The sequence below is a fragment of the Dromiciops gliroides genome, chromosome 4, assembly GCF_019393635.1.
Source record: "Dromiciops gliroides isolate mDroGli1 chromosome 4, mDroGli1.pri, whole genome shotgun sequence".
Taxonomy (NCBI): domain Eukaryota; kingdom Metazoa; phylum Chordata; class Mammalia; order Microbiotheria; family Microbiotheriidae; genus Dromiciops; species Dromiciops gliroides.
The window spans coordinates 450,236,286-450,249,055 of record NC_057864.1 but is presented as its reverse complement, the minus strand read 5'-3'; the positions used below and the strand labels follow the sequence as shown (position 1 = coordinate 450,249,055).

The 12,770-nt window shown below is 42.3% G+C and overlaps 1 protein-coding gene across 5 annotated transcripts in view; it reads left to right on the top strand.

Moving 5' to 3' along the window:
* The first annotated feature begins 610 nt into the window (after positions 1 to 610).
* Positions 611 to 12,770, top strand: part of GJA5 (gap junction protein alpha 5) — a 33,716-nt gene continuing 21,556 nt past the window's right edge. For 2 of the 5 annotated variants that reach the window (XM_043962447.1, XM_043962449.1), the window contains exon 1: positions 1,089 to 1,264. The gene's annotated coding sequence lies outside the window, so the exon portion shown is untranslated. Of the gene's footprint in view, positions 720 to 1,088; positions 1,265 to 9,433; positions 9,556 to 11,252; positions 11,318 to 12,770 lie in introns of those variants that run through there. The other 3 variants (XM_043962448.1, XM_043962451.1, XM_043962450.1) reach the window with 3 other exon arrangements.

The window sequence follows — 12,770 nt, the reverse complement described above, 5'->3', positions numbered from 1 at the left end:
ATGGCCAGCTGAATGGAAGGCATGCAGTGAGGCGCATGCACAGTATAGTAGAATGAGCACTGGATTGAAAACCAGGAGACCCAGGGGCTAATTGTAGCTTTGCCACTCACCAAGGGACGTTGAATAAGACCCATCCTTTCTGTGCCTCGGCTCCTTTATCTGTAATAGAATGGGGCTGCACTAGCAGTCCTCCACTGTTCCTTCCAGGGCTAACGTTTTAGAGTCCTGTGGATCCTTGGTGACCAGTTTACCTCATTTCGGTTTGTTAATAACAACAGAATCAATTGATGACATGCATCAAGTTATTGATCATCCAGGATCCGTGATTCAATCAGGGAACTAGAAATGCAGTGGGAAAGGGGAAAGGAGAGAAAGATCCCTTAGTAACTGAAATCCAGTTCCATTTTAGGGGGGTACATGGAGGCTCAGAAAGGTCCCCCACCCTTTCTCTTGGAAAATTAACATTCAACGACTTGCTGGTTTTAGGCATATATTTGTCGATCGAGTGCTTGGCACATGGTAACCACTTTGAATAAATGTTTTGTTGACTGATTAATTTCATCACTAGCTTCTTCCGCTCCCCTCTCAGCGCCTAGCCTGGAGTTTTTCACATAGCAGGTGCCTACTAACAACTGCATGTTGAAAGAATGCGTCATTTTCACAATTTGACAGGAGTAACGCTAGGATGGAGGTCTTGGGGAACTTCTGATATTCTTCAGGTATACTTGGGGGTGGGGGTCTTGGATAAAAGGAACTAGAGGAGGTCTTAGCCTACGGGACTCCAGGAAAGCCTTGCCCATGCCCTAAGGGAGGCGTGCACTCAGCTCACACACGCAGAGCAGTCAGCTCCAAGGACTCAGGGAGGCCAGCTGTCAGAGGACAATTCTATCTCCTGGGGAGACTGCAAGGAAGAGAAGATAGAGAGTGAGTGGGGTGGGGGGAGTAGCTTTTTAAATGAGGAGAAAAGTTTCAGAGAGAGAGAGAGAGGAGAGAGAGAGAGAGAGAGAGAGAGAGAGAGAGAGAGAGAGAGAGAGAGAGAGAGAGAGAGAGAGAGAGAGAGAAACAGGGGGAAAGTGTGGGAGGAGGAAGAGTAGGAAGAAGTGGGAGGAGGGAAGAGAGACGGACAGATTAAAAGAGAGGGTCAAAGAGGAATAACAGACAAGAACACGAAGAAAGACCAATTAGAAGGCAGGAAAGAGCTTTTGAGAGGGAAGGAAAAATTTTTTTAAGAAGAAAACGAAAAGTTGAAGAGGACAAAAACCAGGTAAGCACAAAATTGGCTCAGGAAGGGAAAGAATTATGAGACGCGTGCCAGTGGTGAGAGAGATAAATTTCCAAGCTGGATAGGATTAGAAGTGTTCCTGTTATCCATTAAAAAATGTTCTGTCACTATTGCTACGCCTAGTTGATTATGACTTTTGGTTACTATAAAGGGGAAAGGTTGGGTGGACCAATGGAGAAATTAATCCTCATCATTATAAGGAGCTCAAAAATTACGGTGGGAGATACTTGGAGTTCAAGCCTACCTCTAACAGATGGATGACAAGGCAAATGGGAGGCAGGTTACAATTCAGGTCCAGGCAGTTTGAAAGCTGAGTTGGAGTCCCCTTAAAAACAACAACAACAACAAAAAAAAAAAAACACAACGAAAAGTCGAGTCTATTTTACGATGCTTCCTCTAGGCATGGAATCTTTTTGAAATGCCTTCCAGAGTATCTATGAAAGTGTTTTGGTTTTTTTCCCCCCTAAGGCATGTTGGATGGTTTAAAAATATTCCCTGCTTCGTTTCCTGCAGTGTATCATGTCCCTGCTGAGCCGCAGCGGCGTGTGAGAAATCAAACCTGCCCTTTAGCAGCCAGTGGGAAAGAGACGGAGTAGAACACAGGCGGAGGAAGCATAAAGTAGCCCCTATTGAAAGTTTCCTTTTCAATTGTGTGCTGTCTAACTCAGGAGGACCTTGGAGGCCATGCCCTGTCCCTGAACTTCCTCCCATTGGTGCATATCCCCAAACTAGGCTATGTACCAATAACAAAGTGAGCTTGGCACCGGGTTTCCTGACGCCCCTAGGACTTGACTAGAAATTTTAAAGAATTAAGGGTTTCTGAATAACTGTTTGACCAGGCAGTTCTCTTTGGGACTGTTTCCACATCTGTAAAATGAGGTAAGTAGACTAGATGTCCTCTAATTTTCCTTCCAAACCTGACATTCTATGATTCTTGAATCTTAACCTTCAGTTGTAACCAAAGTTCTGCTCCCAGCTCCTCTCCTAATTGTGTGGCTTTTTGACAAGTCACTTTCCCTCTTGGGCTTCTGATCCTTCCTCTGTAAAACAAAGAGGATGGACCAGATGCCTTCAAAACTCCCTTCCATCTCTGACATTCTATGCTTCTGTGATTCTTGAGTCTTAACCTTCAATGGTAACCTAAGTTCTGCTTTCAGCTCCTCTACTAATTGTGTGGCTTTTTGACAAATCACTTTCCCTCTTGGGCTTCCCATCCTATAAGACAAGGAGGGTGGACCAAATGCACTGAAAATTCCCTTCCAGTTCTGACATTCTATGATTTTCTGTTCAGGGTTCTCAGTATACGATGGGGGTTCTGGGTCCAATTCTTCTGAAAACTAGGGCTTTGGACTTGTCTTTTACCTTCTCTGGTCTCAGTTTCCTTATTTGTAAGCTGAGAAGGTTGGACTGGATGGCCTCTCAGCTCCCCTCGGGCTCCAACATTCTGTGATTCATAAGTTTTGCCCTCCAGATGTGGCAGGGGCTATGATTACTGGACAAAGGATGGAGCATACTAGGCGTCACCTCTGGTGTAGCACAGTGGAGGGAACAAGGACTCCAGAACCAGAGAACCTGGGTTTAAATCTCATCTCTGATGCTTAGAACCTGTGTGACTTTGGAGAAGCCACTTAACTTCCCAAGGTCTCGGTTTCCTCAACTGTACAATGATGAAGTGGGACTAAGTAGCTCCTGAATTCCCTTCCAGCTCTCTGTGTGTAACCCTGTCCTGACAGTTTATGAATTAAAGGTAAAAAAAAAAAAGACATGAAGCAAATAGTTTTGCTCCTCAGTGGTGTTTTGTTTCTCATTCTCCCTGGCACTTGGAATCCATTCCTGGGTTTGAAATTCATGACTAGGAGTAGACTTCTAAGAGGAGCCCTTCCAGAGCAGATGTAAGGATCTGGTCATAGAGGAAGGTCCCTCTGTTTGTACATTAAACTGTAGCACATCTGTAGCCCAGGTCCTGAGAGGCAAAGTCCTCTAAAAGCCCAATAATTAAACCACAAAATTAATGCAGTAAAAAAAATTAATACAGTGGTCTTACCTCTGGGCAGAGGATTTGGGGGATCCAACTTGGTCTATTTCTTCTCTATCAGTATAGTTGAGTAAATCTAGCTAATTCAGCCAAAGATTGACATATATATTGTTGTTATTTAGTCATTTTTCAGTCACGTCAACTCTCTGTGACCCCTTTTGGGGTTTTCTTGGCAAAGATACTGGAGTGGTTTGCCATTTCTTTCTCTAGCTCCTTTTATAAATGAGGGAAACTAAGGTAAATAGGGATAAGTGACTTGTCCTGGGTCATGTAACTAGTAAGTGTCTGAGGTTGGATTTGAACTCGAAAAGATGGCTCCTGGCCTGGCACTCTATCCACTGTGCCACCTACCAGCCTAGATAGAGAGATAATCTAGCTATTTATAGATAGATATATGGATATAGAAATAAATCCATATATGAATCAAATATATGCATATATGTGTATCTATATCTATATAGGTATATCTATCTATTTATCTATCTATCTATGTTTGTTTATTTTGTGGGGCAATGAGCATTAAATGACTTGCCCAGGGTCACACAGCTAGTAAGTGTCAAGTGTCTGAAGTCAGATTTGAACTCAAGTCCTCTTGAATTCAGGGTGGGTGCTTTATCCATTGTACCACCTAGCCACCCCCTATATAGGTATATCTATAATAGCTAGACTGGTTTACTTTGTTTTTTTTTTTTTTTGTCTTTTTGAACTCATGGAGCCTATACATTGACAGATAGCCAGATGACCACTCATTAGGGACGTTGTAGAAGCTGTCTTCCTGTTTAGGCACACAGTAGGTCAGATTCTGTGGGAGAATGATTTCTTTTCTAGCTCTAAAATTTGGAGATTCCATGGATGTCCAGCCAAAGATTAGGAAGCTCTATGGCTCCCCTTTTCTAACTGTGACCTTGCTGCTCTCTAACAAAGCCTTTGTCAGACTGGTCTTTCAGGGTCAGGTGCATACATTGACCGCCCCTTAAGGCAGCAGAGATTCTCCCCCTTCTAGTGTCTCTAAGACAGAATGAGTCAATGTAGGGTTTAAGGTCAAGTTTTTTTTTTCCCTGATGGATCAAAGGAAAAAAAAACCCAACATGTCCACAGAGTGAAATTTATTTGTGAGACAATTGCTTAGTGGGTTGAGGGCAAACACTGAACACTGTTCTTTGGGACAGTCTTGCCAGCCCTTTATCTTATCTTCTTACCCTAGAACTACTTTTATGCAAAAAAAATGTTAATCATTGATAAACAACTAGAACTGTAAGTATTTGACTTGGGGAAAAGAAACTGTAGGAATGGGGCAGGGAGACATGATTATTTTCTCCCAATATTTGTTGGGTAGTCATATGAAAAAGGGATTACTTATTTGACCTCAGAGGGCAATGATTAGTAGTTACAGGGAGATAGATTTCAGCACAATGTAAGGGTGTGTGTGTGGTGCTGGTGGTTAGAATCCTATCAGAGGGGGCAGCTGCAGTGGATAAAGCACCAGCCCTGGATTCAGGAGGACCTGAGTTCAAATCCAGATTCAGACACTTGACACTTACCAGCTGTGTGACCCTGGGCAAGTCACTTAACCCTCATTGTTCTACCCTCCCCCCCCAAAAGAATACTATCAGAGCTGTCCAAAATGCAGTAGTCTGATTTGATGGGTAGTGAGTTCCCTGTCACTGGAATTCTTCAAGTAGAACTTGGATGACTGCTTGTCAGGGATGTCATAGGCAGGAATCGTACTTTGAGTAGAAGTTAGACTTGGTGGCTTCTGAGATGCCTTCCAATTCTGCAGTTCTTTGATTCAGTATATGTTGCCATCTATTCTATTTGGAGAATGGATTGGCTGTTCTAATTAACCAAATATCCTGATTATTTGAAAGTTCTGCCCTTTACATACGTTGTGCTACAATCAGACTAGACAACTTGTTCCTCCCTGAACATGTCCTTCAGTTTCCCACCTTGATTCCTTTGCTCAAGCTATACCCTCTGTCTAGAAGGTTCTTTTTTCCCTCCCAACTCTACCGATAAAATTCCTACCCCTCTTTTAAGGTCCTCAGTGTGAGTGATGTCTCCCTCCTTTGAATTCCCATGGCAAGTTGTATCTCTCATTATTGCGTTTTCACATTCTTCCTCATATAAAGTTATTTATGTACATGTGCTTATCCCCTTTACTGGACTGTAAAAAGGCTGAGGACTATGTTTATTCTTTTTAGTATCCTCCATAACACAGGGCACAGGGTCTTGGACATAGTAGGCATTCAATAAATATTTGTGGGATGAATGAATGAATGCCATGGGCACATTAGCAAACTTCAGAGAATTCCAATAGCATAAAAACTAAACACTGAGCATTAAATCTCCACTGAACCTAATTAAATTTCTCTTGGATGATTCTGAAGAACCTTCAGGATCTCCCTGTGCTTCAAGATCTTTATCATGGACAGCAAGTATCACTGTATTGTACTTGTTTGATGGCTCTGCTTGATAGAGATTTCTGGTTGACTGAAATTTACTGACAGAGGATCTTAACAGTTATGTCACGCTTTTCTTTCCTTCCCTTTCCTTCTTCCTCTCCTCTCCTCTCCTTTCCTCTCCTCTCCTCCCTTCCTTTCCCCTTCCCCTTTTTCCTCTCCTCATCTCTCCTCTCATTTTTTCTTCTCTCCTTTTCTTTTCTTTCTTTCCTTTAAAAAAAAAGAAACCAAGGACCCTTTGAAGATTAGTAGAATAAGTTTCAAGGATTTTGTTTTTCCCAACCTGTATAGAAATGCACCTGAGCTCATCAAAATGAGTCTGGTCCCATCTAGGAGCTTTCGGATTTCAAGGTCATCCCTAAGATGTTTGAGGCTCATAGCAAACCACATCAAAGACTCCCTGAGGGCAGTGAGGCTGGTTTGGACCCTGTCTCTTATGAATTTCACCCTCCTCCTATCTTAATGATTACTAGCAAAACAGGTGAGTGGTATGGGGGCCAGTGAATGCACAAAGGAGGAAGTTATGCAGCTGTGTTCTCTGGGTTCCATCCTGGTATATTGTGGACATGATCCACATCAACATGCTTGGCCTCTCACTGGCTATGTGATGTTGGACAAGCCATTTCAATGTTCTAAGCTTTATTCCCATCATAGAGAGGTAGCTTATGGTGTGGGGCAGTGCTGTCAAACTCAAATATCACACTGGAGGCCACTGACTGTACTCAAGGATCCCTGTGGGCTGCATATTGATTTAGGAAACCACATATTAACATTGTTTATAGGTTTGTGTATTTTTATTTTCTTAAATATTTCACAATTACTTTTTTTTTTTTTGCAGGGCATTGAGGGTTAAGTCACTTGCCCAGGGTCACACAGCTAGTAAGTGTCAAGTGTCTGAGGCCAGATTTGAACTCAGGTATTCCTGAATCCAGGGCCGGTGCTTTATCCACTGTGCCACCTAGCTGTCCCCACACTTACATTTTAATCTGGATGGGCAGCCCTTGAGAATGCCATGGGCTGTATTTGATACCTCTGGCCTAGGGGATGGAATGTTGGATTTTGGAATCAGAATTTGCGTTTTAGTTTTATATTCTACTACCTGTGGAACTCTGGGGAACTCACCAAATCTCCCTGTTTCAAGGGGATAAGCCTCAATTTCCTTATCTGTAAAGGGGGCAGGCTGGACCAAATGATTCCCAAGGTCCCTTTCAGCTCTAGAGCCTATGATATTTCAAATGAAAGCTATTGGACAAGCTGACCTCTAAAGTTCTTTCCAGCACTGATGTTCTTGAATTTTTTTTCTATGTAACCCTCATTATAGGCTTACGGATGCCTAAAATGCTAGAGCAGAGAGAGAATTTAAAGATTGCATAATTTAACCCTTTTATTTTACAGGAGAGGAAACTGAGGCTGAGAAGGACTAAATGACTTGTCCAGGGTCACACAGCTAGCCAGGGTGTCTGTTGCTCTATGTCAGATAAAATTTTGCTTAATTTTCTGACCTTCAGGTCAGAGACCAGACTCACATAAAATAACAGAAGAAAGACTTGGTGGGTTTATTCTGGGGCAAAAAAAATGAAAAATGACAAAACAACCCAACGAAACAAAAAGTTTTATGCCCCTCCCAGCCTCCATCCTCATCCGCGTTACTCCTTCTCTGCATATTCACTTGACCCCCTCTCACTCTGTATAAGAATTTGAGTGCCAGCAGCAAACCTGAGGCCAGAGGCCCTGTGTTACCCATAGTCCTTGGCTGGAACGAGAATGGTTTGTTTTTTCTCTTTTTAGCTCTGGGGATCACATTGCTATATATAAGAGGGGTGGAAGGGGTGACAGGTGTCAGTTAAGGGGATGTAACTTGGTCTGATAAACATTCCCAGGATGCCTGTGAAGTAGGTGGGGGCAGCCAGGCCAGGGGTGGGGGTGGAGTCTCCATGCAATATGAATGTGTCTGTTTCTTCCTCCCTGCCTAGAGCCTTGCCTTGGCGTTGGGGAGAGTGACACTTTTGTCCTTATAATTGGCCTCTTTAGAGAAGTGAAGATTAGATTGCCAGGTCTCAGTATGTCAGAAGTTAAATTACACAGTCTTGAGTAGATTTTGCATGAAACTAGTCACCTAGGCCAGCCGGTATTACCAGTGAGAAGCCTAGACCAGTGACAAGGTTGGGGAATGGGGAGGGGGATCCTAGCCTCTTTGGGCCTATGATACAGCCAGGTCTCCTCACAAGACTCCAATGGGCCAACGGAAGCAATGTCCAAGATCTGAGGTGGCTGTCTCCACAAGAACCAATGAGAAAAGGGAGGGGAGGATTTCTAGGTTTGGTCCTTTGTATAAAGAAGACCCAGACCTGGGTCCCAAAAGATCCCCAGATGACAGAAAAAAATTTGAAGGAGCTCTTTCTGTAGTGTGTGTGTGTGTGTGTGTGTGTGTGTGTGTGAGCGCGCGCGCACGGGAGCAAGTAAGCAATACCCATCTGTTTCACCTGTGGTACAAGGGGTTACTGGCCAAGAAGAGGGATGCTTAAGTTTCCTGGAAAGTCTCATTACTCCTGAGGAAGGAAATTGCTTTCCAGCCCATTGTCAGAAGCAACAGGCTCCTGGTGAGTGACAATCTATGGTTCCTTTATGAGTCAATCATTTCTTCTTCAATAGTAAATAACCAGCAAAAGAAACTGACCTCATAGCGCATTATCTACCTTTACAGGAAAAACTGAGGACAATACAAATCACCAAATTCTCTTTGTTTCTCTAGGCAGTTTTGAGATCTCATTGTCAGGGTTTTCCCACCATGAAGTTCGAGCATTAGGTGCTATGTAGAGAATGGATTGTTTGCTTCTGGGTGATTTCTTCTGGGAGAGTGAAAATCTGTAACCTTCTAAGCTGGAAGTCAGAAAACCTCAGGCCTCATTTGGGTTTCATCATCATCATAGCTCACAGTTATACAGCATTTTAAGGCTTGCAAACAGCAGTCCTTCGAGGCAGGTGCTGTTATAATTCCCATTTTACACATAAAGAGACCAAAGCTCAGAGGTTAAATGACTTTGCCCAGTCACACAGATAGAGAACATCTCTGGTAGGATTGAAACCCAAGTCCTATTGACTTGACCATTAAAGTCATTCTGTGTAGACAGTCCCCTATTTCACTTCCAGATGAGGCTCGCTCTACTCCTTCACTCACCTTTGTGGAAATACCAGTGAAAACTGATAATCAAGAATGGAGCCATCACAAATACTTCTTATTGATGTATGTAATAGTCAACAAACATTTATTAAGTGCCTACTGTGTGCCAGACCCTATGCTAAAAGAAAAAATTATAAAAATTATAAACTAATTGGGGTGGGATAAAACAGGATCTGATCAGAGGAAGGAATGTGCAGTTGCCCCTAGATCATTCCAGATAGGACTACCAACTCAGGGATCAGGAAAGGCTTCCCTCATAAAAGGGCAATATTTTGAGTGTTAGTCTGGTGAAGATTGTAGACTCCTTCTCCAAATAATGGCTGCTGTCCTCATTGCTAACTCAATGATTGTTGCCCTAAGTACTAATTCAATGTTTATTGTTGCTAACTCAGTGGCTATTGCCCTCAGTGCTAACCCTTAGGTAGAGATTAGTGAAAAATAAAGATGTAATATTTTTTCCCCATTTGACTTAATAGATTCCCTGAAATCTATCCATGGATGCCAGATTCAGAACTGCTGCCCTGGATGATGGTACATGAGCTGAGTCTTAGAGAAAGCCCGGGCCTTGGAGAGGTGGAGAGAAGGAATTCCGGGAATGGTACACATCCTGTTACCAAGAGAAGAGACAGGATGCTGATTCCAGGGAATAGCAAACTGGCCAGTTGGGGTTTGAAGGGAAAACTTGTGAGGACAAGTAATGTACAATATATCCTGGAAGGGAATCCCACTGCACCATAATTCCTGTTTCATCCTTGTACAGATTTGGATATCAGCAGAACACTGTAGCCTGTTGTTCAGCCAGGCATGGGACCCAGAAGGGAACAGAAAACACCACCCCAACCTTGCAAACTTAGTGGTTAAAAAGGGAAATGATTTTCTATGTATGAATTCTAACCAAATGATCACACAGGTGGAGGAGTCTGAGAATTCTGACTATTGGGGGACCCAGCTTTAGTTAATACTGTGAATAGCACTTGCAAAGAGATGGTGAGCCAAAAAAAGGCAGGAGCTAAAAAGGAAACACCCCCAGTCTAATAGGAGATTAGTAGAAACAGTCGAGGAATGTGGATTATTCATTTGGTTTTGTTGGCCACTCGATCAGTGAATGCAAACATGGGAATCATAGCCACTGGGTTTACAATTACCGTAATTGCTCGTGTATTTGCCCACTGTACCTGTGTATTACCCTCCCCCTGCCCCTTACATTTTGGGCAGAAAGTCCAGGATAACATTTCCCCTGGCATCTGAGCCATAACCAGTGATTATTGGTACCTGGCCTTCATAAAACACAGTCAGAATAAGAGGCATGAAATATCCTCAAATCAACTTTGTGAGAAAAATTCTGTTGTAGAGGACAAGGGAGAGACTTTAAGACACTGACTCTTTGTAGGGACATTGTGAGGCCACAGATGGGAGCAGGATTGGCCTAGAGCAGAACTTGCCTGAAGTGTGACAGATGTGGGGAGGAAATCTGCCCTCTTGTAGCTTCTTATTTTAATGACTTATTCCTGCCAACTGGATACAAAGTTTATACTACTGAAAGAATGACAAGACCCCAGTTACTCTGATCTTACTGAAGCTCTGTGCAGAATTATTTTTGCTATTTAAAAAATTGTTTTCTTTGTCACAATAGATGATAGATAGATGATAGATAGATAGGTAGATGGATGGATGGATGGATGAAAGGATGGATGAATAGACAAACAGACAGGCAAACATGCAGACAGGGTATTTATTAAATCTTTAGTATGTCTTGGGCACTGTGCTAATTGCAAAATGCAAAAGCAAGCAATCAAGCAAACAGCTCCTGCCCTCAAGGAGCTTACATTCTAATGGGGGAAGACATAAAGGCGAACTGGAAAGTCAGGGGAGAGGAACACACAAAAGCATGGTTTTGAGATGGAGGTCTGGCCTTCCAGAAGATAAAATGAAACCTTACCTATTAGTAATCTGTATAGTGGAATCCAAATTTTGGTTGGGGAAAAAATGGGGATGATGGCCCAGGAGTTTTTAAGTTGAAAGGTTAAATAGAAGGGGCAGACTCCCTGAAATCTGTCCATGGACCCCAGGTTAAGAACCCTTGCCTGAAATAATAGTACAATCTTTTCTTCATTTCTCACTTCTCTCCATTTCCTAGCCTATCTCATAAACACATATGTAGCAGCAACGTCCCTTAAAGCATTCTTTGATTCTAAGACAAGAATTGCTGAAAGATGGAAGACATGTGAGGAGAGTGTGAGTCCAATTGACTTTGTTACTAATTGGTGTCTAATTAGGTCAATCTCTGTTCCTTAGTGCGTAGGGGTGAGATGCACAATGGTCAAGGAAGGTTGGTGGGCAAGACTGTGGACCAAACCCAGGTAACTTGCATAATTTTTCTCTGTTTTGAAAGAAAAAAATATCATAGATAAAAAGAGAAACATTAAATATTATAGATATGAGATGAAACAATTATAAATATGCTTGGAGCTTTATTATAAAGCTTTTTCATGTAACAGGACTACTGTGTATGTGAGAATGTCTTTAGGCACTTTGGTAATGGAAACTGCACTCTCCTATGTTACTAATGATCTCTCTTTATAAATCGAATTTTATTTTCAAATGAAGATCCTCCTTCTCTCCCTCCTACTGACCCCTCCCCTTGAGAAAGCAAGAAAAACAAAACCCAGTTATAAGCATGTATAATTAAGTAAAACAAATTCTTGCATTGGCTGTGTAAAAAAAAAGTCTCAATCTGCATCAATGATCTTTTAATTGCCAAATCCAATGCCCTTTTCTCAGTCCTCATCCTTCTTAATCTCTCTGAAGCATTTTACACTGTCAGTCATCCCTTCCTCCTAGACACTTAGCCCTGGGTTTCCATAATATTGCTTTTTCTTAATTTTCCTCCAACTAGTCCTTATGCTTCTTGGCCTCCTTTGTTTGATCTTCATCCATGGGCTGTCCTAGTCTGTGTTCCATCCCAGGCTCTCTTCTCTTTTTTTTCTGCATTCTCTCTTTTGGCAATCTCACCAGTTCCCATTTGTTTAATTCTCATCTCTGTGTAGATAACACATGGATCCTTCTATCCAATCCCAGTTTCTCCTCTGAACTCCAGTTCCATGTCACCAAGTGGACATGCTGTAAAACATCTTAAACTTTTAATGTCTAAAACAGAATTCATTATCTCTCCTCCCAATCCCTCCCTGCTTCCTAGTTTTGCTATTTCTATCAAGAGCACCATCATCCTTTCAATCACTCAGATTTACAAGCTTGGAGCCATTCTTAACTCTTCATTGTCCCCGATCCCTAATACCTAATCAGTTGCCAAGTCTTGTAGAACACACATCTGACTATGTCACAGCATAGCTCATGAAGCTTCCATGGCTCTCTCTTGCTTTGGGGCTACAATACAAACTCCTCTGTTGGGTTTTCAATGCCCTTGACCATCTGGTTCTGGCTCACTTTTCCAGGCTTGTTTCATATTCCTCTCCTTCATGCACCCTATATTGTAGCTCAATTGGCATACTTGATAGTCCTAAAACATGACAGTCAATCTCTTCTTTCTTTGCCTTGGCACAGTCTGTTTTCCTTTTCTGCACTTCTTTCTCCCCTCTGCCTCATGGAACCATCTTTCAAAAGTCAGATCAAATACCACCACCTCCAAGAAACCTATCATGATCCCCCTAGTTACTTTATGAATGAATGAATGAATGAGTGAGTGAAATTGCTTTGTAGCTAACTCAGTATCCATTTTCTATTTAGTTTTCTATGAATGAGGTTGTTTCCTCCCACTAAAATGTAAGCTTTCTGTTGGCAGGGACAGTTTGTCTT